Source organism: Prionailurus viverrinus, chromosome F1 (assembly GCF_022837055.1).
Source record: "Prionailurus viverrinus isolate Anna chromosome F1, UM_Priviv_1.0, whole genome shotgun sequence".
NCBI lineage: Eukaryota > Metazoa > Chordata > Mammalia > Carnivora > Felidae > Prionailurus > Prionailurus viverrinus.
This window is the reverse complement of record NC_062577.1, coordinates 1,745,929-1,768,531: the sequence shown is the minus strand read 5'-3', so window position 1 is coordinate 1,768,531 and position 22,603 is coordinate 1,745,929. Positions and strand designations below refer to the sequence as shown.

The 22,603-nt window shown below is 46.3% G+C and overlaps 1 protein-coding gene across 8 annotated transcripts in view; it reads right to left on the bottom strand.

Moving 5' to 3' along the window:
• The window catches only part of SMYD3 (SET and MYND domain containing 3), a 706,268-nt gene that overhangs the window by 158,566 nt on the left and 525,099 nt on the right, over positions 1–22,603 (bottom strand). Inside the window, exons 1-2 of one of the 8 annotated variants that reach the window (XM_047841256.1) lie at positions 3,619–3,624; positions 1,384–1,385 (exon numbers count right to left, since the gene is read on the bottom strand). The exons of the other annotated variants lie outside the window; for them this stretch is intronic. The gene's annotated coding sequence lies outside the window, so the exon portion shown is untranslated. Of the gene's footprint in view, positions 1–1,383; positions 1,386–3,618; positions 3,625–22,603 lie in introns of those variants that run through there. 8 annotated transcript variants of the gene reach the window in all.

The window sequence follows — 22,603 nt, the reverse complement described above, 5'->3', positions numbered from 1 at the left end:
ACTCACCGGCAGGAAAATACGAATCAAAACTACAGTGAGCTATCACCTCACACCTGTCAGAATGGCTGAAATTAAAACACAAGAAACAAGCGTTGGTGAGGATGTGGAGAAAAAGGAAAGGAAAGCTTGTGCGCTGTTTGTGGGAATGTGAACTGGTGCAGCCAATGTGGAAAAATAAAAGTATGCTCAAAAAAAATATGGAGTTTCCTCAAAAAAATTAAAAATAGAACGACCACATGATCCAGTATTTCCACTGCTGGGTATATACCCACAGAATATGAAAACACTAACTCAAAAACCTATGTGCACCCCTATGTTTATTGCAGCATTATCTATGGCAGCCAAATTATGGAAGCAGCCCAAGCGTTCACTGGTTGGTGAATGGATAAAGAAGCAGTGGTATGTATATAATGGAATATTACTCAGCCATCAGAAAGAACGAAATCCTGCCATTTGCAATAACATGGATGGATCATGGAGAAATAATGCTAAGTCAGATGAATCAGTCAGAGACAGACAAATACCATATGACTTCACTCATATCTGGAACTTGAGAAACAAGGCAAATGAGCAAAGGAGGAAAAAAAAAAGAGACAAACCAAGAAGGGGAGGTGGGCAGGGGGCTAAGAGAAATAGGTGAAGGGTATGCACTTCTCAGGATGAACACTGGGTAACGTACAGAAGTGTTGAATCACCATGTTGTACATCTGCAGCTAACAGGATACTGAGTGTTAACTACGCTGGAATACATTATGTATATATATTCATTCTACGAACCAAATTCTTATGTCATGTGGTTCAGGTTCTAGGTCCAGAACCTGACGTTTGTGTTCTGGGATTAAAAGTTCCCCTGCAGGGGCGCCTGGGTGGCGCAGTCGGTTGAGCGTCCGACTTCAGCCAGGTCACAATCTCGCGGTCCGGGAGTTCGAGCCCCGCGTCGGGCTCTGGGCTGATGGCTCAGAGCCTGGAGCCTGTTTCCCATTCTGTGTCTCCCTCTCTCTCTGCCCCTCCCCCGTTCATGCTCTGTCTCTCTCTGTCCCAAAAATAAATAAACGTTGAAAATCACCTTTAAAAAAAAAAAAAAAAAAGTTCCCCTGCAGCCATCATACCAACACACAGGTGAACACTTCAGAGAGTTATCTTATACACATGTTTAAAGTTCACATTTTTCCTTAAATTTTCTGAATTAGAAGCCTTTTACTGTAGCAGAAGATAAATGAAGGCATTTGAGACACTAGGGAAAACCGCCGACATACCATTACCTCTTAACGGCGAAGCTGAACAGCCGTAAGAAAACGAACAGCCCGTTGCAAACAGAGTAATTCGACCCCATGGCAGAAGGAGACATCCACTTCGCAGCACCCCCTCGCCCTAATTACTCACTTCTACAAAGAACTTGGTCTGTGCGCAAGTAGCTATAGCTGGCTTCTAGCCTACTCTAGAGAATGCTTTCAATTTCAAAAAATATTAATTTTCAAACATTTATAACAAAAGGGAACTCAGTTTCTAAACACAAACATAAGGCAGTGTCCTCAAAGACCATCTGCAACTCCTTTATAATTTCTCTATTTAAGGCGTAAGTAGAGTGTTCAGGACACAGAAGTCTGACACACAGAGTTCATTAATTAGAGAGGCTAAGGTAAAGTTTCAAAAGAGAGCTTACTGTATTTATTTTATTGGGGCCTGTGCATAGAAGGAAAGGAAGGCAGGAGAGCTGGCAGAGATGAAAACCAAAAGCAGAGGTTTTTGCATAAAATAACCACCACCACCCCCCACCCCCCTGCCCCAGCACTATTAATTCTCCGCCTTTAGAAGCATGCTAAGTGTTTCAGTCAGGGTACATTTTTCTCCTCCACGGCAACTGACATTTTACTAAACACGGAATTATTTTTTTAAGTCTTCTTATAAACCGCAAGAGACTTAAAATTGTACCCCCCGCCCCCCGCCCCCGATCCCTCCTATCTGCGTGGCAGACACCGAACCATCTTCCATGATTCAACCCAGGCCTTCCCTGATATCCTGCTCCTGCCTTTGGTCACTGGCTTACACTCTTTCCCTGGGCCTGAAAACGGGTGGTCTGCAGTCCGCACACCAGCGCGGGAAGGAGGTGTGCTCAGGCATGAAGAGGCAGCACTTTTCAGATGACAAAAAAAATCACAAATCCCCAAATTCACAAAAGCGTTCCAGGTTTACAGCAGTAAGGATCGTTATGGCATCTTCTCGATTTCAGACTTTAAAAATCAATCCCTAGGGGCGCCTGGGTGCCTCAGTGGGTTGAGCATCCGCCTCTCGATCTTGGCTCAGGTCATGATTTCATGGTTTATAGGATCGAGTCCCGCATCAGGCTCTAAGCTGACATCGTGGGGCCTGCTTGGGATTCTCTTTCTCTCTGCCCTTTCCCTGCTCGCTCCCTCATGCTCTCTCTCAAAATAAATAAACACTTAAAAAAATCAATCAATAAAACCATTAGTGCAATATATCTTCCCTTTGTTGGGAAATAGCTGGAGAGCCTCCACATTTCATCCATGGAGGCTGTGAGCAGGTGTGCTCAGGGCCCATCGCTGTGCTGCACGGCCAGCCTCATGGAATCTGATCCCACGGAGTTTCCTCTGGTTTCTGTCATAGGCTATCCCGTTTGCAAACGTAATGGACCCACTGGCTGAAGACAGCAAGCGAGGATGTTGGAAAAATGATGGCAAGCGAGGAGGAACATAAAAATGATAATTTTGTAAACTTGACTCGGGGTGTTCCGTTATAATGACTTTTATCTGGTAGAAATTCTTACAAACCACCTCAAGATGTTTCTAGTATTTAGAAAATGCTAGAAGGAGAACATATAATCTTATTTTTAGCAGATGGCATGAAAACTGTTGGCGTCTCCCATGTGTTATTTGAAATGTGCTTGCACCTCGCCACCTAGAAACAGACATGAAAATTATAAAATTTAATACCCTATCTAGGTTGTTTTTTTTTTTAATTTTTTTCAACGTTTTTTATTTATTTTTGGGACACAGAGAGACAGAGCATGAACGGGGGAGGGGCAGAGAGAGAGGGAGACACAGAATCGGAAACAGGCTCCAGGCTCCGAGCCATCAGCCCAGAGCCCGACGCGGGGCTCGAACTCATGGACCGCGAGATCGTGACCTGGCTGAAGTCAGACGCTTAACCGACTGTGCCACCCAGGCGCCCCTAGTTTTCTAAATAGTAGATCATAAGAATGGTAAACATCAACCTATAAAAGCACAATGCTAAGGCCCAAACCAAAAATATTCACTTAAACATTTATATAGCATTATAAATGATGCTTTTTCGAACAAAACTAACTTGAAGCAAATTAAACCACGTATGCCTCTTGTTAAGTGGGAAAAGTAAAAATGTGCCCTTCTATTATGCAAATATCATTAAAGATTTTGAAACCAATGCAAGCCAAGTAAAAAATAAAATGATCTAACTTGAGAACGCTTCTTACCACGTCCTGTATCACAACATACTTGGACATGTGTCCCAGACCCTCTATATTCAAGTACAACTGTTCCCACAACTGTGATGGTGTTGGTCAGATTTCCAGCTGTGGTCACAAACAGAGCACGCTAGACACACAAAATACTCAACAACGACTTGCAAAAGCTAAAATCAACAACAGTCATACAATTGCGTTTCCTGCTTTAAATCCTTCCCGAGGTCAAGCGACCCAATGTCAGCAAGTGAGGATTCACAAAATGAAGCCCTCTTGGACGACATGTCTTCCAAAACCCACCCACACTTTCCTATTTCTAAGGGCTTTCCTCACAGCAGAACCCATTATATCTTAAACAACGGTCCTTGAGACCAGAAAGCAAAAACAGCAATGATATTCACTAATTTGTCCATTTTCTTCATGCTCCCCCCTCAGGATATTCCCTGGCATCCTACGTCCTTAGAACTCAGCTGGTGAAAACAGCACTTGCAATAGAGGTCTGTCAAGTATGTATAAAAGTATAAAAAGCTCTTGACATGGTTTCCATTGTTTAATTTTCCTTCCACATCCCGAGGCTCAGAAATACTGATACTCTTAAATAATTTATTACAGGATATTGTTATAGTTTCCATAGCTCTGCCATAAGCATCCTTTCTGTCAAACATTTCGTGCAGCCACGCTCCTGTCCAGAAAGTTTATTATCGCAACGAACCCAACTTTCCCCCCCCCAGATAACACTTAAAGATTCGTTTGTTCAGCTTGAGTCTCTGAAAACGTTCTCTCACGTGATAATCTAGTTTTGTTATTCTCTTTCCACGTAATTGAAGCAAAACCTACCCCCAGGCGTGCCAGCACTCTCCACTGTAATTTTTGTTATTTCTGGTGCTGAAATGCTAAACGAAGTATGCTGGGTAAACCACCTGACGAAGGCTGAACTGGACACGGCAGAGGGCGGCTCAAATCATCCGCGTTTCCCTCAAGTTAACGGAGAAAAAAAACTACAGGAAACACGTTCCATGTGGAAGAGAAAACTGAACACAAACCAGCGAAAGATAAGTTCTAGTGTCAGCTGAGGTTACGCTACACACAAATTAAGGCGGGTACTCTCCCCAGGAGCAGTTGTGCCTGGCAAGAGTTTGTCACCCTAGTCATACCTGCCATCTCAGGGAGCGCAGCCCCAGGAGCACGTACATCACGTCACGGCATACGAAGTGTGTGTGACTCATCTACAAGCCGCATGGGCACGAGGTGTCTGGGGGGCTGGTACCCAGGCCTGTTTCCGGCCGGCAGTGGCAGTAGACAAGGGGGCACCTCAGTGGGTCAGTCCTTCTGGGGTGGCCCACGCACACCCAATCCCTGACGGTGCACACACGGCCAGGAGACAGGGAAGGATGGACACGGGCCGGACAATGGTCACAACTCTATGCAGGGCAGACTCTACAAGAAATTAGCCTCTGAGGTCAGATGGCCCCACTTATGATCTCCCAGGGGGACTCCTCTGTTCTCAGGAACACAGAAGGAAAGCAGAACATGAATCGTGGCTTCAGTCCCACCTCCCAGCCCCCATTTCTCTAGAGGTAGCTCATAATCAGCAGCCCCCCTTTGCTTCCTTCCAGCCACTCTTACACCCAGCCAGGCACACAAAACAAACGGGTGGGATTTCTAGTTGACTGTCCGCCTCTTTGGGCAGCACAGTCAATACACAGGTGGCACTCTCCCCAGCCTCTCTCCGGACTAGATTCCTGAGCCAGCTGCTGGAGAAAACACCGTCACACCGCCCCTGCACCATTTCGGGGGTGACCTACAGAGATTCCTAGGGGAGGATGCCTCCCCCTGTTCAGAGTTCATCAGAACATGGAGAGGAGGGAATTTGGAAAGCAGATTCAATGCATCTTTTCTTTTTTAATATCCACCGCAGAAAGTAAAGTTTGACAAACTCCTTTTTGGTAAGCGTGTATTTTTTTTTTATGTGTATTTATTTTTGAGAGAGAGAGCGAGCGCACACAAGTGGGGTAGGGGCAGAGAGAGAGGCAGACAGAGGATCCAAAGCAGGCTCTGCACTGACAGCAGCAATCCCGATGTGGGGCTCGAACTCGCAAACTGTGAGATCATGACCTGAGCCGAAGTCAGATGCTTACCCGACTGAGCCACCCAGGTGCCCTGACAAACTCTTATTAACTAGTTCGTGGGGCTCCCGAGTAAGAGCAAAAGAAAAGCATGGGTTTTAAAAAACACAGGCAAGCCCTGACCTAGGTGGAGGCTGACCGCTGAGTTTGGATCTGGTCCCGACCTAATCTTCCCGTTTTCGTCTCTTCTCTTGCCTGCTCGTGCTGTCCTCTGCACTTTCCGCTCTTCCCACCTCGTGTCTCTGCAGGGCAGGCCAGCCCCTGTGCCTCGATGTCCCCCACCTTTCTTCATCTACTGAATTCCCATGACCCTCTGAGGCCCAGCTCAAAACCCTCCTCTTGGGGGAGGCCTTCCGATTCGCTGGGGGAGGGAGGCTCTGCGGCCTGTGCTCCTGAGCTCGCCCACGAGTCCACTCCCACATCCTGCACCGTATGAACAGCCATTTCTTCGCATTCGAGTTCCCAGAGGGTCGGAATTCTGTTTCATTACTTTCTCCCGCCACCTGGACTCACACTGGCCTGACACGCTGAGTGTGCTCAAAGTATCTTTGCTCAGTAAACGGCTGCAGACAGAGTACGTTCAATACCAGTGACTTTGTGAGCCTTTGTGACGTCTCTATAGCATTGTTAACAGACCAAGGCAATCGCTAATCTGCAGCAGAAAGAGAAATCTCTTCTTGTTCTCTTTCCCTCCTTCCTCTCTCTCCCCTTCTCCATTCCTCCCTACAACAAGCACTCACTCAGTGACCTACACAGACGGGATTCTGGGGCTACAGGAAGGTGTCAGTACAAACCGAACCCTGCCCTCAGGGACTCTGACGCCAGCAGGGCAGACAGAGGCACGAGGCGATAAATCACGTGCAAACTGCACCAGAGCCCAGCACAGGGGTCAGTAGCTCAGCCGGGACAAGTCAGGGAAGGCTCCTTGAAGAGGGGACGCCAAACGAGGTACTTGCAATCTGGAATCGCAAGGATAACCCAAACTTCTTACTCCTTATGTGACACAGGGGGGAAATGTCAACCTAATTACATATCCTGGAAAATGTTTTCCTTAGATCAAAGAAAGTTGGCATAAACTTACTACCCATATAGATTACACTCTGGCTCCCAAAAGTTGAAGGTGGTGACATCTGATAATAGCAGACGTTACAAAAGTAAACAGTGAGAAGTAAAAGGAATAGAGACACCGGGTTTGGCCACGGCTTGTGGAACAAAATGTCTGCTGTGCTCTTTGGTTTAAGAAAATCTTACAAACGTCTAAAATGTGTCCTGTTCTGGGGCGCCTGGGTGGCTCCGTCGGTTAGGCGTCCGACCTCGGCTCACGTCATGATCTCACACTCCGTGAGTTCGAGCCTCGTGTGGGGCTCTGTGCCGACAGCTCAGAGCCTGGAGCCTGCTTGGGATTCTGTGTCTCCCCCTCTCTCTGCCCTTCCCCCGCTCAGGCTCTGTCTCTTTCTCTCCCCAAAATAAATGAAGATTAAAAAACAAAACGCGTCCTGTTCTTATTCCACGTCACTGGAAGTGGAGAGGAGGGAACAGGCAGAGTGATGTTGAAGACAGTAGTGCCTCAAAAGCCATGATGCACCTCTTTCTGTGAAGAGCCAGGGCAGGTTGGGGGCACCTGGTGGGGAGCGCCGTCTGGACCGGGTGTCAGGGGCGCCGGGACCCACGGCCCTCAGACCTTTCCTCCCCCGCCTGCTGAGGCCCTAGAAGTCACGCCACAGGACCCACCCTTTCCAAGGAGGGGAAGCCAACCCCCCCCCCCCCCCGAGGGCACCCGCCCCGCCTGGCCCTCCCGTGCGCTCATCCTGAAGCACTTCTGGTTCATGGCGTCTCGGGGTCTCCAGCCTCCTCACGAGGGAGCTCCGAGAACAGTCCTCACTTCAGGACGAGGAAGGGAGGGCGAAGGGAAATCAACATGCTCTTTGTTCCAGGGCTCCGTCTTCACCTGCTCTCACCCAGCAGTGAAATTCGTTCTGTCAAAATAACCCTTGCAGCAGAGCACTCCGCCCTGCCCTGGAGGAATTCTACACATCAGGCCAGGCCGGGAGAAGGGGGGGAGCGCCAGGCGAGGTCTGGAACGGGGCCGTACCCCGGCCCTCAGAACAGAGCTCTGTGCGTTCATTTCTTCAGGGCCCGTTTACGTAGCCCGCAGAGTCTAGGCGCTGGGAAGGAAGGAGGAAAGACCACCCCTTCCACCAGTCTGCCTAGTGAAACGAGGAAAAAAATGTCACGTTTTTCTCTAATTCAGACAAATTTTAGCCTTTCTCGGCCAAGATTGTTTTCCTATTGGCCATATTTCTCTGCAAGTCGACCTGTCAAGAAGCAGGCTGCGGGAACACAGGGAGGCCCTCTAAACTGTCAGATCAATTCAGGAGCGCAGGATCCTGCTGCTCGTCCGCGGCCCCGGGGGGCACGCTGGCCGCCCGCACCCCGATCGCCTGCACGAGGCCCTGATGGCGATTCCCGAGGCCAGCTGGAGACGTGCAGGAAGATGGATGGCCTTGGAATTTTCCACTCTCCCGCTGTCTGACTGCGGCCAGCCACCATTACCAAATTAGTGCCACAAAGGAGGGGTATTCTCTCCCGGGGCAGGCGGGAAAGATAGATCAGCGACCCACAAGCAAGTGGCTAAAAAGGAAGAAACAGACAATGAGACCCCGACGCTGTGGCACGTGAACGTCACGGGATTTACAGGTAGTCACACACGGAGCGATCAGAGAGAACTGAAAAGAATCCCTCCTCCCATCCCACCCCCCAAATGAGTTGTTTTCTCTCATTGTTCACCAAATGCCTTCTGCGGTCCCACTCGGCCACGTTTAAAGGCATCAGGGAGGACTTTTATGTGGGGTGCAACGTGCTAAGTTACACATGCGTCTGCACTTCTACATTACGGGCCAGTTAATTTTGATTAGGAAGAACCAGAAATAAGGAACGAGAATTTACCAGAAAGCTATGAAGCAGAAAAGCTGGGAGAATTCAGTGAGACGCCAATGCACGCAGGCCCTGATAGGATGCTTGGTAAAGAGCAGCGAGAGTGTCATTACCAACGTCCATCGCCTGGAAGATGCACTAGAGAAACAGTCAGAGGCACCATTTTATTGTGTTTCGCTAAGAAAAAGCATTAGCAAACTACGTCAGGCTATCGGCTATGCAATGGATTCCAACTCCAGGAATATAAAATTGTGAAAAAAAATACACACTTTGGGATTCATGAAACCCGGTATGACTGTGTCTACCTCCATGTTTTGACAGAACATAAGCCACGCTCTGCGTAACTGACACCTGAGTGCAGGACGTCTGCGTCACCACAGCCACATCAGACTCCGAGCTCCCGACCAGCCCCCTGTCTCTCCGAGCTTCTCCTGCTATACAGACTGGACTGCTCTCCTCGACCCCTGGTATCGCCCAAACTCACTCACCACTTCCAGTTCTCCCCTTCAGCGTCCTCCGAGTCGGCTGTCAGAAAGCAGACAATCGTAAGTCACTCCAAACCCAAACTACAACCTTGCTCTAATGTTACGTTGCTTATGCCAAGCTAATGGCCTTGCCAAATTTGGCTGCACGCGGGAGGTGACTTAATGCACATGAGTTCCCAGCATCTTCTTTCAATCCTGAGTTAAGCAGTGCAATTTCCCTTGGAACGGAATTTAAATTAGTTACTTTAAAGCCCACGTTCACATTTCTTCTTCCACCTACCACACAGCTCTCTCTAATTATCCAAGTGAAAGCACTTAGCAGGATAGTTTGGGTAGAGACGTGACAGATGGATTTCAAAGCCAGTGACAAACCGTACAGACAGGTACTGAATGCTCTGGAACCTGGGTTGGCTACTTTTCACAGGGAGCACTGGCCTTGAGACGATCTAACATATAAGGGAATGGAAGAGAGATCTGTAAAGACATACCAAGAAACTATACGGCAGTGAAACAAACACGGGGCACAAGTTTTCTGCATCACATTGATTACTTTCTATTCCAAGAAGGGGACACTCCCCTAAAACACCAGCCAGAGTTCTTGGTGGTCAAGAGTCCACTGCACTCCTTGACTAGACAAAGATCTGAGAGTGACGTGTTCACTCAGTGATCATTTTTCCATGATGCAAAAACACTCTTCAGATTTTTTTTCTGAGAGAGCGAGAGAAAGAGAGAGGGAGAGAGAGGGACAGCATGAGCAGGAGAGAGGGGCCGAGGGAGAGGAAGAGAGAGAATTTTAAGCAGGCTACATGCCCAGCACAGAGCGTGGGGCTCAATCCTACTACCCTGGGATAATGAACTGAGCTGAAATCAAGAGTCAGATGCTCAACTGACTAAGCCACTAAGATGCTCCTTTTCAGATTGTTTAAAAAAATACTTTTTCATGACTATAGAAAAATCATAACAATGCTGGTCTGGGTCATGAAAACTCCCTACTTCCTGTGCTCTGTCCTTCATAATGACTGTTCCCGGTATTGCCTCCATGAAGAAGAAAACACCTGAACTTCCTAACTTGTGAGACTCAACAGTTATACTACTGCTCACCATCACAAATAAAAGAGACAAGTTTTCCTTCTCTTGGGTTGTATGCAGATTTAATTAGTTACTCAAATAAAAAAATGAAACTCCAAGTGATTCTTTCACTCCAGTCTTCTTTTGTTCCCCCAACATCTACATGCAAAATAGAACATATCTGCTAAAGGAATCAGGGTTTGATAATTACAGGAAGCATAACTGAATTTGCACATGTGAAGTCTCCAACTTTGAATTCGGAGACAATGAAGAACGTAACAGTCCAAACAAGAATTAATCTGTTTCTGAAAAACTTTAGTAAGTTATCAATGGGGAGAAAAGAAATGTTGGTTTTAAAGAAAATAACAGAAATGCTCCTAAGAAAAGATTATTATGGGAAAGCCTATTTGGAGGAGAAAAAGAAACCAGAGCATTATCTATAAAAGGTAAGCCTAAATGAAGTGAGATGCATTTTTTCTCCATTTCCCAATCACCTTGAGAAGTGGAGAAAAAATGAAACCGAAGGAAACAAGGCCCAACAAGAAGAGGCTTAAGAGAACAATGAGTTGACAACAAAAAAGTTACAAAGACTCACAGGAGTGAGAATTACTGACCGTCAGTATGTATTTGGATTATCATGAAGAAAAAGAGATTGACAAGAATTGAAAAGACACAACGATGTCACATGGCAGTCTCGTGACCTAGTTCAGCCCAATGAATCAGAAAGCTGATTTTCCCAAGCAAATGAATGAAGCTGAAGCGGCAGCTTAGAGATAAATGGGGAGGGAGCTGGTGATGGGGATCGCTGTCACCATCGTCCTAATCAAACTATGGAGAAGACTGTGATACTAGCTTCAGAGAAGCTCCTGTTAGTGACTAAGGCACGGTGCCCTCCTGCTCCTAGCACAGCTAGAATTCTGGGCCCAAGAGACACCGAAAGTTGACACGTGCCAACAACAGGTTTTGCAGGATGGTGTAAACACTCCAGGTTTTGACTGAGCTAAAGGAGACACGGCACTGGTTACGCACTGCAGCAGAGAATTGTCAAAACACTTCCTCAAATGGTGAGCCTCAACTCTCCAAATGTCCTCAACGGCACATAGAGTGTCCTGGCCCAAGAAAAGCCTTTGAACACATCCCACTGCCCTTCCTTATTCAGGGGTCAGGGCATACCTAGATGCTGTATCAAGATGAAGGTACTAAAAGTATCTGTAGTTTTCATAAGGCACTAGATTCCAAATGGAAAGGTAGTCATCAGATGGGGCAGGTAGCAATTACAGGCTGAGCAGAAGGCTGCAAGAATCTAAAACAAAGGAACTCCATAGGCATATAATCACGAAATCCCCAAAACATCCCAGAAAGTGATAAAAATACATACCTCTGGGTAAAGTGTTGTTATTTCCCCAAAGAGGAAGATAGATAGACCTCTTTGGTCATAATAGAAACTATTATCAGTGTATTCCGGAGAAAGAAATGAGGCAAGATGACATTCTTCTTTTCTTCCACATTTAAATTTATTTACCACATTGGGAACTTACTCACTACATTGTCTGCACATGGACAGACTGGACTCCACCTAGAAGAAATCTTTAAATTAACTAACAATATTTTCCAGGATATCACTCTGAACAGAATAAGCAAAAGCAGCAAATCTCAAGATAACAAGCTTACATATAGGGTTCAAAGCCAAAGAATGAATGGCAGCAGTAACAAAAACTGCTTGTACTTTCCCAAAGCACATTCTGTGATTAGCTCTTTGTCCGTTCTTCAACCATAGTATTATATATCACAAATGAAGCCCAGAAGTTTAACACCAAGTAAGATGAAAATGTGTTTAGTTGGGGCACCTGGTTGGCTCAGTCGGGTAAGCGTCCGACTTCGGCTCAGGTGATGATCTCACGGTTCGTGGGTTCAAGCCCCGCGTCAGGCTCTGTGCTGACAGCTCGGAGCCTGGAGCCTGCTTCGGATTCTGTGTCTCCCTCCCTCTCTCTGCCCCTCCCCTGCTCATACTCTGTCTCTCTCTTTATCTCTCAAGAATAAACATTTTTAAAAAATGTTTTTTAAACATTTAAACATTACAAAAACCTTTTTTTAAAAAAGGTTAAAACGTGTTTAGCAAATTGTACCTTAAAAGCACAATAGAGCTTTAGAAAGATTTTCAATAATGATTTTTGTTGAAATAAAAAAAGCACTTCCTGTTTAACTTTTTGAGCCCAATAATCCTTTTCACCTTGAATAATCAGAAATAAAATAGCTAATGAATGTAAAACTTTTATGTGAAAAGAAACTGATGTGGGCATAACAGGCACCTTTCCACACTAACTCATTGCTGTGATTAAACCACAGCAGATAAGCAGTCAGTGTCCTGAGGGATCAATGGTGTAATAAGGAAAAATATATTTCTCTCTTTCCTCTCCCTGTCATTGGCCCCAGCATAAACATAGTATAAATATTTGTAGTGGTCAAACACTGCTCATCTTTACCAGACAAGTGCTTAAAAAAATGGCGGCTAAAACGCAGTTGGCAAGCCCTTTCCTGGGGTGCCTGGGTGGCTCAGTAGATTAAATGTCTGACTCTTGATTTCAGCTCAGGTCGTGATCTCCCAGTTCATGGGATCAAGCCCCAGGTCGGGCTCCTCACTGACAGTTCAGAGCCTGCTTGGGATTCTCTCTGTCCCTCTCTCTCTCAAAATAAATAAAATAAACAAACAAAAACAAAAACAAAAACAAAAAAAACCCTCCCTTCCTGAGTTGCTTGCTACATGGCAATTACATAAATCAAGGACACAGATGGACATGAGACAGACATGGGAGTCAGTGCAGAACCAAGGCCACACGACAAGGTAAAGAAAGCGGAAGATCCTTCCGAGCTCACTTGCCCATCAGGTCATGGCTCTGTGTCACTCTCACATTCCCTCCTTTCTATTCATTTCTGTCACCGTCACCTGTCTTGGACCTTCATGATTTCTTGCTTGCAATTTTCCAAGGTAGGCTCTCTGCCTGCCCACCCCACGGTCTTTCGTCAATCCACTCTTTAAACTGCCACCAGAAAAGAGAAATATGAGATCTACCCTGTGGCTGCAGCATAAAGACAAAATTCTTCAGCGGGACATCAAAGGTCCTCCACAATGTGCCCTCGAACTACCTTTCCACCACACCCAACGCTCGCTGTGTGTTTCCGTTACACTGGCTTCTTTGCCGTTCCTCTGTCATGCCCTGTACTCCGTTTTATAGCTCTGTCCATATGCTTCCTATGTAAAAACTACTTTGAGGGGCGCCTGGGTGGCTCAGTCAGTTAAGCGTCTGACTTCCCCTCAGGTCATGATCTCAATGTTTGTGGGTGTGAGCCCCACCTTGGGCTCTGTGCTCACAGTTCGGAGCCTGGAGCCTGGAGCCTGCTTCGGATTCTGTGTCTCCCTCCCTCACTGCCCCTCCCTTACTTGCACTCCGTCTCTCAAAAATAAATAAGCATTAAAATATTTTTAAATACCTTGATCACTGTCTACGCTGCTCATAATTCTGTTCATCCCTCACGATACAACCGAAATGACACCTCCTTCAGGAAGCTTTCCTACACCCTATGAATTTTACTTCTCTATACTCTCATGGTACTTTATGCACGTGTTAGCTACAGCATTTACCACATTCTACTCCAAACTGAAGCTAATCATGTAAAAGTGAATCTCTACGGCTACAATGTAAGCAGCTGACCACCACACGACACACCTCATAAGCACTTTATGGCATTTATTTGCTTCTATGTCTTTTCTTTTTCAACAAACCTTAAATTCCTGAGGTCATGATCTGTATCTCCCTTTAAAAGTATTTCAAATGGGGGTGCCTGGGTGGCTCAGTCAGTTAAGCATCCAACTTCAGCTCGGGTCATGATCTCACAGTTCACTCTTATCAGCACAGAGCCTGCTTCAGATCCTCTGTCCTCCTCTGTCTCTGTCCCTCTTATGTCCCTCTGCTTATGTGTTCTTCCCCCACACCCCCAAAATAAATAAATAAACTTAAAAATGTTTTAAATGAAAACTTAAATATCTATTTACACGATATAAATATAATGCTTAATATAAATACATAATACGTAAATGTATAAGCACACGTATACTCTGCTTTTTGAAATTTCACATTATGCCACTTTGCTTTTACAAAAGACCTACGTTAAAATTAGTGTCTGTTTTCAGTAACCAGAAGAAATCTGAAGAAGATCTCCACTTTCACCGAAAAAGGCAAAAAGCGAAAATAGGGGTCGGGTGTTTATTTTTCAGGGAGCCGTTACAAGCCCCCCACACCCCACCCGGGCCCCCAGCTGAGACAGCGCCCGCCCATCTCCCTCCCTGGGAGCTCACTACACTCAGCATCCCACCACCAGGATGGGCTGTCTGGGAGCATCTTTCTGTGTGTGTGTGTGTGTGTGTGTGTGTGTGTGTGTGTGTGTGTGTGTGTAACATTTATTTTGTGCATTTATTAGCAAGATGTGTCTTAAGATATCAGAAAAGCCCGAGAGGGTGTTTTTTGGCTCAGAGAATGCTCGAATTTTTTTCCATATAAATTAACAATAATTGCTTCTCCGTTTTACACCATTTCAGATTAGTAAAGATTTCATTAAAAAACGCTCTACTTTCAGATAGTGGGGAAAACCAGTATATTATACATGGAAGTATTTATAATGTACATCAAGGTTCCATTTACCTAGTACCCAATGAATAAACAGGATCACCCACACCTTCGAGTATTGGTAGAACAAGACAATATCCCTTATGCTCCTGCCCACCTCATTCCTTCCTCATCTTCCAGAAGTAATCGCTATCTTAATTCTGTGTTTCTTATTCCCTTGTTTTTATAAAGTCTTATCCCATATGCATGTATCCCTAAACAACATATTGTTTAGTTTTGCATGCTTTTGGTTTCTTATAAATGGAATCATATCACATTTATTATTTTGCAATTTTTTTTGTGTTTGTTTTTGCTTTTTAGCTCAACATTATGTTCATAAGATTCACATATGTTGATGCATGTAGCTATAGTTCATTCATTTTCACTATCTAAGAGAACCTCTTGCAAATGAGCTCTGGGAGGCACACAGGAGAATGTCCACAGTAACACTGTTTGTTAACACAAAACACTGCAAATGACCCAAATGTTCATTATCAGGAGGCTGCATAAATAAATCATGGTATTTTCTACACTTGCACCTGCTAATGTGTCTGGCATGTAGTAGGCCCTCCATAAATATTTTTTTGGATAGACTTGAGGAAGAAAATATAACTGACTCATCATGGCCTTCTCCTCCGAGCCCAGAACATGCTCAGATGCATCTGGGACATCCATCCACAAAATGTTGGCCCCTCAGGCTTGCAGTGGACAGATCGACAGATAAACTGACAACACAGGCCATCTGAGTCGAGACAAGTAAGAGGACAAAATGGCAACTGTGACAAGTCTGTCTGCAAGAAATTCTACAGGGTGGAATTTCTGAGGGTATTAATTCTGCCTGCTCACTTCTGAGTTCCTACGCACCACTGTGGCTCACAGGCACCCCTCCCCCCCCCACTCCGTCTTCTTTGCTATCCCCTCTTTGGATGAGTCTGCTCTGGTACACCTGGGAAGGATTTAGGGATGGGGCAAGAACTGACTTTTGATGTCCCATCGCTGCCCAGCTATATCAAGCTCTCAGTCCCATGATAATTACATTTTGTTAGACAATGATTTGTCTCTCACTGGGTCCCACCTGAACGTCGTGTATCCACTGTAAGGCAGTCAAGCCACCCTGCTTGTCACTTTTTCACCATATTTGATGTCAGCTCTTCGGCAGAAACAACCCCCTAGAAAAATGATCACCATCCCAGTATGCTATTAGTCTCTTTTGCATTTTACTGAAATAGAAACCAATTCTCAGGATAACACTGATGGTGAAGATTCAGGGAAGACAAATTAGACCAAACCAAATGAGTATGTGTTTATCTGCAGCGTTGGCCAATCGCTTTCAAAAGAACTGGGTGCAGAACATAATGAAAAGGCACTGAATCCAAAGGTAAAGAAAAGACTGCCAACGACAGACAAGTTTCCCCATGAAAGTGAGTATTATTCACATAAGTTCACCTCACTGTGACTTGACTTCATCCTTTTATCATGGTCGTAATTCAGACCTGAATATTTAGCTCCCAAAAATGAAAAAGGAAGGAAAGAAGGCAGGCAGGGAAAAAGCCATGATTCCGACGCAGCAGATGTAATAAAAATAGAAATAAAGCCCACCCATCACCCTTCCCTTCATTTCTGTTTCCACGACTGAGTCTTCCTCCTTCCCCTTTCCCATCACCCCACCCCCCGCCCTCCGGCTCGCTCTCTTCTGTTTCTCTTGCTTCTCTTGGCAAAGACCCTGGGAAAGGATTAAAGCGGCCAGTCCTCACTCCTTAGATTCAACCTTTCTTTGGGCCTTTCCTTTCAAACGTGAACTACCATTGCACCGCAAATAACTAAACTCTTCCTTTTACACTCTGCATCTTTCCCAGGGCTGCTGCATTTCTGATACACGCTTGGGCTAGAGGACGCCCTCTGCTCGCATATATCGCTACTATGTTTGAGTAGACACAAACCCTACTTCAAGCAAAAGAGTCTCCTCCACACACTTCAGCCCAATCCAGCAGCTTCCCTCACCTTTTGTCTACCTCTTCCCAAAGACCCTCACCAGCTTACTCGTTAGTTAGCCTGCTTCAAAGCAGGAGACCTGGAAAAGCCGAAACTTACCCTCTGCTAATTACTTTCCCTCTCAAGCCTTAGGAAGTCATGAGGGAGATCTTTACTTCAAACTTAATTTCATTCCAAAATGTAGAATTGTGTTTGTGGGTAAGAAGGACAGTATCCTTGCGAGAAAATGCCAGTCTAACGTTAGGGCCCGTAACAGCCAAGGTAGGAACTCTGCATGTAATTATCACAGAGACTTTAGGAAGAGAAGGGAAACCAACGTTTTTTTAACAGCTACAGTGAGCCAGGGACCAAATGAGGTGTTTTCACACATTCCCTCTTCTCTACAAAAGTTGGGAGGAGTTACTATCACCTTCATTTTGTAGATGAGGAGACAGGCTCAGAGGGGCCTGCCGGTGGTGTCAGATTCCGAATCCAGGTTTTTCTGATCCTCAGGCTCCAAAGCAGGGAAAGTTAAATCCGAAGGCACCTTCAGAGGGCTGAAGGCCACAAAACACCGTTCCGACAGCACACTGTCTACCAAGCAAGGCCTTCCATGCCCCAGCCTCTGCTTCTTTCCTCACCTCCCCACCCTTTGCCATAAATTGCCCTCCCTCCAGCCGCACAGGACACCGTGAGGCTCCCCGAGTGCAGTGTTGATGAATGGTTCTGTGCCTTTCCCCAGGCTCCTCCCTTTTTCTGAGATGCCCCTCCCCCTTGCTTCATCCATCTACCTCTTTCTCTGCGATTCAGCTCAAGGGTGGCCGCCTTCAGGGAGCCTTCCTCACCGCTGCCCTGATTTAGATGCTCCTCATACCCCTCAGTAGTACTTATTCTACTGACCACAGCTGCTCCTATATTGGTAGGTTTCTCCTACTAAGCTACAAAGTTACCCTTTTTCACTTTAGCATATAATACAATACAATGGTTGGTGCACCAAGAAAGAAAATGGATGAATGACCAGAAACCACAGGGTAGCACACTGGAATTAAAAACCAGCGTGGTGGAGTTCATGCCAGTACTTAAGCAGAAGCCAGACAGTCACCTGCCGGGACCGTAAGGATCGGCTGACAGTACTCGAGGGGCAGGGCTCCATGAGCTCTAACATCCATTCGGGCTCTGACGGTCTGGGGCTGCAGACTGCTGCTGATTGTGGTTATCTGATGAGGACGAGCCAACATCTCGGAAGTAAGTGGGGCAGGACGGTGAGAGCACAGGTACAGGAGGCAGAAAACCTGGGAAACAGTCCTGACTACAGGCCTGACTCGGCCAGGTGTGACTTTAAGGGAGAGGAGTTTCCCCATTTGTAGAATGAAAGGGGAAGAGGTGAGTGGAGGTGACCAACTAGATGGCCTGTTACTCTATGTCTGAGAAATGTTCCCCGTTTTCCCGCCATTCACGGTGTTCCCACGCGGCACGCCGATGCCCAAAGCCCTCTGCCTGCGCATCCCTCACCTACGCTCCCTATGGTCTCGTGGTTCCTCTTCTAAACAATAAGGTATAAGATGCAAAGAAAAAAATGAGTAAAATCTACCTATTTTATTGACTGCAGTGGACAGGATACTTTTGGAAAAAAAAAATAACGAAACGAATGAATGCAGGGAAAATGCGAGTCCAAAGGGAAATCGGTATCGACAGAAATTTTAATCAGCCACATGTCCCGCAGACACTCAGAGTTCATGGATGTAACGCTTGCATGTTTGACTATGAAGCTGACGGTACAAGATATGTAATCATTTGTAATTTTATTGGAAAAGGTATTTGCATCCTCCTTGTTGTAAGGTAGGAGTCCACAGGAAGACGTCCATTAACTAAGGACTGTGACTCATAGGCCTGGTTATTCTTGGCTGTTTGTATTAAAAGCAGAAACTATGGGGGCGCCTGGGTGGCTGAAGAGGCTGACTTCGGCTCAGGTCATGATCTCGCAGTTCATGAGTTCGAGCTCCGCATCGGGCTCTGTGCTGACAGCTCGGAGCCTGGAACCTGCTTTGGATTCTGTGCCTCCGTCTCTCTCTGCCCCTCCTCCACTCACACTCTGTCTCTCAAAAATGAATGAATGTTAAAAAAAAAAAAAAAAAAAAAAAAAAAAAAAAAAAAAAAAAAGCAGTAACCTGGGTGACATGGCAAGAATCTTTTCTCTGCCTGAACATGATCCTGAAATGAAAACCACCTGACAGTGTTGGTGACAGAAGTGAGTAGAAAGACCAGCCAGAGGGGCGCCTGGGTGGCGCAGTCGGTTAAGCGTCCGACTTCAGCCAGGTCACGATCTCGCGGTCCGTGAGTTCGAGCGTCGGGCTCTGGGCTGATGGCTCAGAGCCTGGAGCCTGCTTCCGATTCTGTGTCTCCCTCTCTCTCTGCCCCTCCCCCATTCATGCTCTGTCTCTCTCTGTCCCAAAAAATAAATAAACGTTGAAAAAAAAAAAAAGTTTAAAGAAAGACCAGCCAGAAATTAGCTGTGTGACTGGGTTTAGTCCTGAATTTACAGAATCGTTACATACTTGGATTACGTAATTTTTTTCATTATATTTTACATCTTTCAGGGAGAGAGAAAGACTTATGTTATATGGCATTGTTACATTTGGAAATTCGTAACTTGTCTTGGGACAGATTCCACCAATGCTAAAGGTCTCCTGTGTGGTATTTAGCCCCTTAAAATGGCAACATAAAAAAACAAACAACAACAACAACAAAAAACCTAACCCCCTTCCCTCCAAAAATCAACTCAGTGTGTTAGAATTCTACCGGATTCCTGAGGGAAGGCACCATTAGGTAAGGTTCAAATGTTCATAGGCGACTGAAAAGAACTGTAGATAATCACAAAATTGTGTTCATTACCTGCTGCTCTTAATTCCCTCTCGGGTGCTACAACAAAGGTGTTTCTCCGATACCCTGCTCAGCAGAGCTGCGCACGCCCATGCTTCTGAAATCAGAGTCAACCCTGATTTTCAGAAACCTCATTTTCAAGCCAACGATTTTCTGAAGTTCTCCTCTTCCCCCACATCAGCTGGCTGAGAGAAGATGTCTGGGTTATAATTCCATTTTTAAGGGTTAAGGGAATGAGTCTTTAGAGAATACACTTTGTCTTGCAGAATTTGGGATCCAAATTTCCTTCCCACCCTTTCCCTGGAAGGATCGGCTTGCAGAGGACGCAGAATGAGAACAGAGTTGCGAGTGCTCAAGACGGCTAAGGGAGGAAAAACAGACAAGTCGCTAATTAGCTCTCCAAACTGGACCCTCAAACACACGGAGCATCCTCCTCTCCTATCTGGTGTTTCTGGAAGAGTTTATGTCAGTAATGGAAAATTTAAACACTGTCATAAAATCCCAATTTTTTTTCCACTGCAACTCTGAACACCCTCCTGGATATTTAGCCGCGAGGCCTAGTGCTGGGGTTTCACACAGGGCCGGCAGGAGGCCTGGGAGCTGAGAAGAGGCGGGGGGGCACTGAAGGAGCCGCCTCATGTCTCCTACACCCAGTTTCCCAGGATTCACGTTTATGAGAACATAAGCTCCATGAAAGCAAGGATTTCTGTCCGTTCTGTTCAGCAGCACAGCCCCGTGCTTGGAACAGCCGGGACACGGTCAGGTGCTCAGTGAGAACTTTCCGAATAAAGCCGCAAGAGAATGGAGGGACTGCGTCTGCCCCAGGCAGGCCCACTCTGGTTGACCTTAACAGCACAGCTCTGAGGAAGGTTCCAGAGGTCCCAGGGCTCGGCTCGCTTGACAGGCTGCGGGCAGCTTGGCTGCAGGGTCGCTCCTGGGACTCCGTGGCCCCCAGCGCCTCCCACAGGGGCCAGAAGCCTCTCTCACCACACCCCAGCGCTTGACAAAGGAAAGGGTCAGTGGTGGAGAAAGAAAATATGCTTAAAAACCACTGACTTCGGGGTGAGAGCCAAAGGCTGCAGGTAACAAATCTCGCTTCTCGCCATGTTTAGCATTCCCCTTGGGACTTCAAGCAAGTGGCTCAATTTCTTCCATTTCACTTTATCATTCATCATGCAGGGTGACTCTACACGAAATGACTAGAGAATCTGATGCTGTCGGAAACATAATTTTACTGATGCCGATTCCAGAACTGTAAAGGGCTAGGTGGCCGCTACACTCCTTCTGAAGTCCGATGCCTCTGCGGCCAAAAACCTTGTGCAGGGCTGTCCGCAGGGTTGTGTTATTCCTGAACATCCTTTCCGACTGAACAAGCCATATGGCTTTCGGTTTAGTTGCCAGGCAGCCTGGCCAAGCTCCTATCAACATGTCAACCAGATGAGGTGGGGGGGAAGGAGAAACAGAACGCAGGATGCTGGTTGTGCTGAACAGTAAAGAGAAAACAGGGACCCCAGACCGTGGGCCAAGGTTTGACCTCAGCAGCTGCAAAACCAATCGCTTCTGAGTTTCACCGTGTTTCAAGGAACATCCACAGAGGAAAAATCACAGTAGCCCATAATATATGATAATGCCTCTCCTGGGCTTTGGTATGATATTTTAAATACACGACTAAACCCAAAAAGCTACAGTTTCAGATCTTGCCAGAAATTGGGGTTTTACTTGAACTATAAAAGAGTCAAGGGAAGTTCACTGGGCAAGATATGAGGTTCTTCTTTATAAGTTCTTATAAAACTAGAAACCACTGGGGCACCTGGGTGGCTCTGACTTCAGCTCAGGTCATGTATTCATGGTCTGAGTGTTCGAGCCCCACATCAGGCTCTCTGCTCTCAATGCAGAGCCTGGAGCCTGCTTTGGATTCTGTTGTCTCCCTCTCTCTCTCTCGCTCTCTGCCCTTCCCCTGCTCTCACATGCTCGCTCTCTTTCTCTGAAAAACAAACATTAACTAACACACACACACACACACACACACACACACACACACACACACACACCCAGAATGAGACTTTGGTCTCCAGTCTAGCATGTGAGGGGTGTAGAAGTCACCACTCCATCCTAACAAGTAACAAGCTAACAAACTGAAAATTCCACAACTCTTCTCAGAACTGTTAGACAAGGGAGGTCGCAGGCAGACTGCTGCCCCCAAACTGGAGAGACGCACACAGAGAGCCACAGCTTGTGGAAACGGAACCCTCTGCAGGACCAGGGCTGGGGCAGGAAAACCTGAACTCAGTAGCCAGACTGCTGGGGACTTAGTGTGCACAAGTCAGAGAGTCAGGACATCCAGGGGGACCCAGTCTGAGGGGCCCCCACACTGTTGTGAGTTTTCACCTCCAACAGCTCCATCAGACGTTCACAGTTAATGCCAGAGAAAATCCGTCTCACGTTTCTAGCAGAGGGAGGGGAAAAGCAACCACCTTGAGAAACGCCACAGAATTCAGTTCTTCACCAGGGCTGGCCTTGGGAGAAACTATTTTACCCTAGCCTACCTCCTGGGGTTTCACCTGAGCCTAACTGACCTGGGGGAAGGGAAATACCCGATTCCAGCTCACTTCAGACATCTTGTCCCGCCCAAGAGGGGAAAAAACCGAGAAGCACTGGTAAAGTTCACAGGACCTAACTAACCACTGCCGATGATTCCCAGTCCCTCAGACATTACCATTATGCTATTAAACGCCGGTCGACATCAGTTCTTTGACCCACTACCTCACACCCGCCTTTCAAAAAAAAAGTACAAGGCATACTAAAAGGCAAAAACAGAATCTGAAAACTGAACAAGCGTCAGAACCAGAGTCAGATACGGCAGCAATGCCGGAATTATCAGACCAGGAATTTAAAAATACAGATTATTATGCTAAAGGCTTTAATGGGGAAAAAAGGAAACAATATGCAAGAACAGGTGGACAGTGTAAGCAGAGGGATGAAAATTCTAAGAAATAATAAAAAATGCTGGAGATGAAAAAC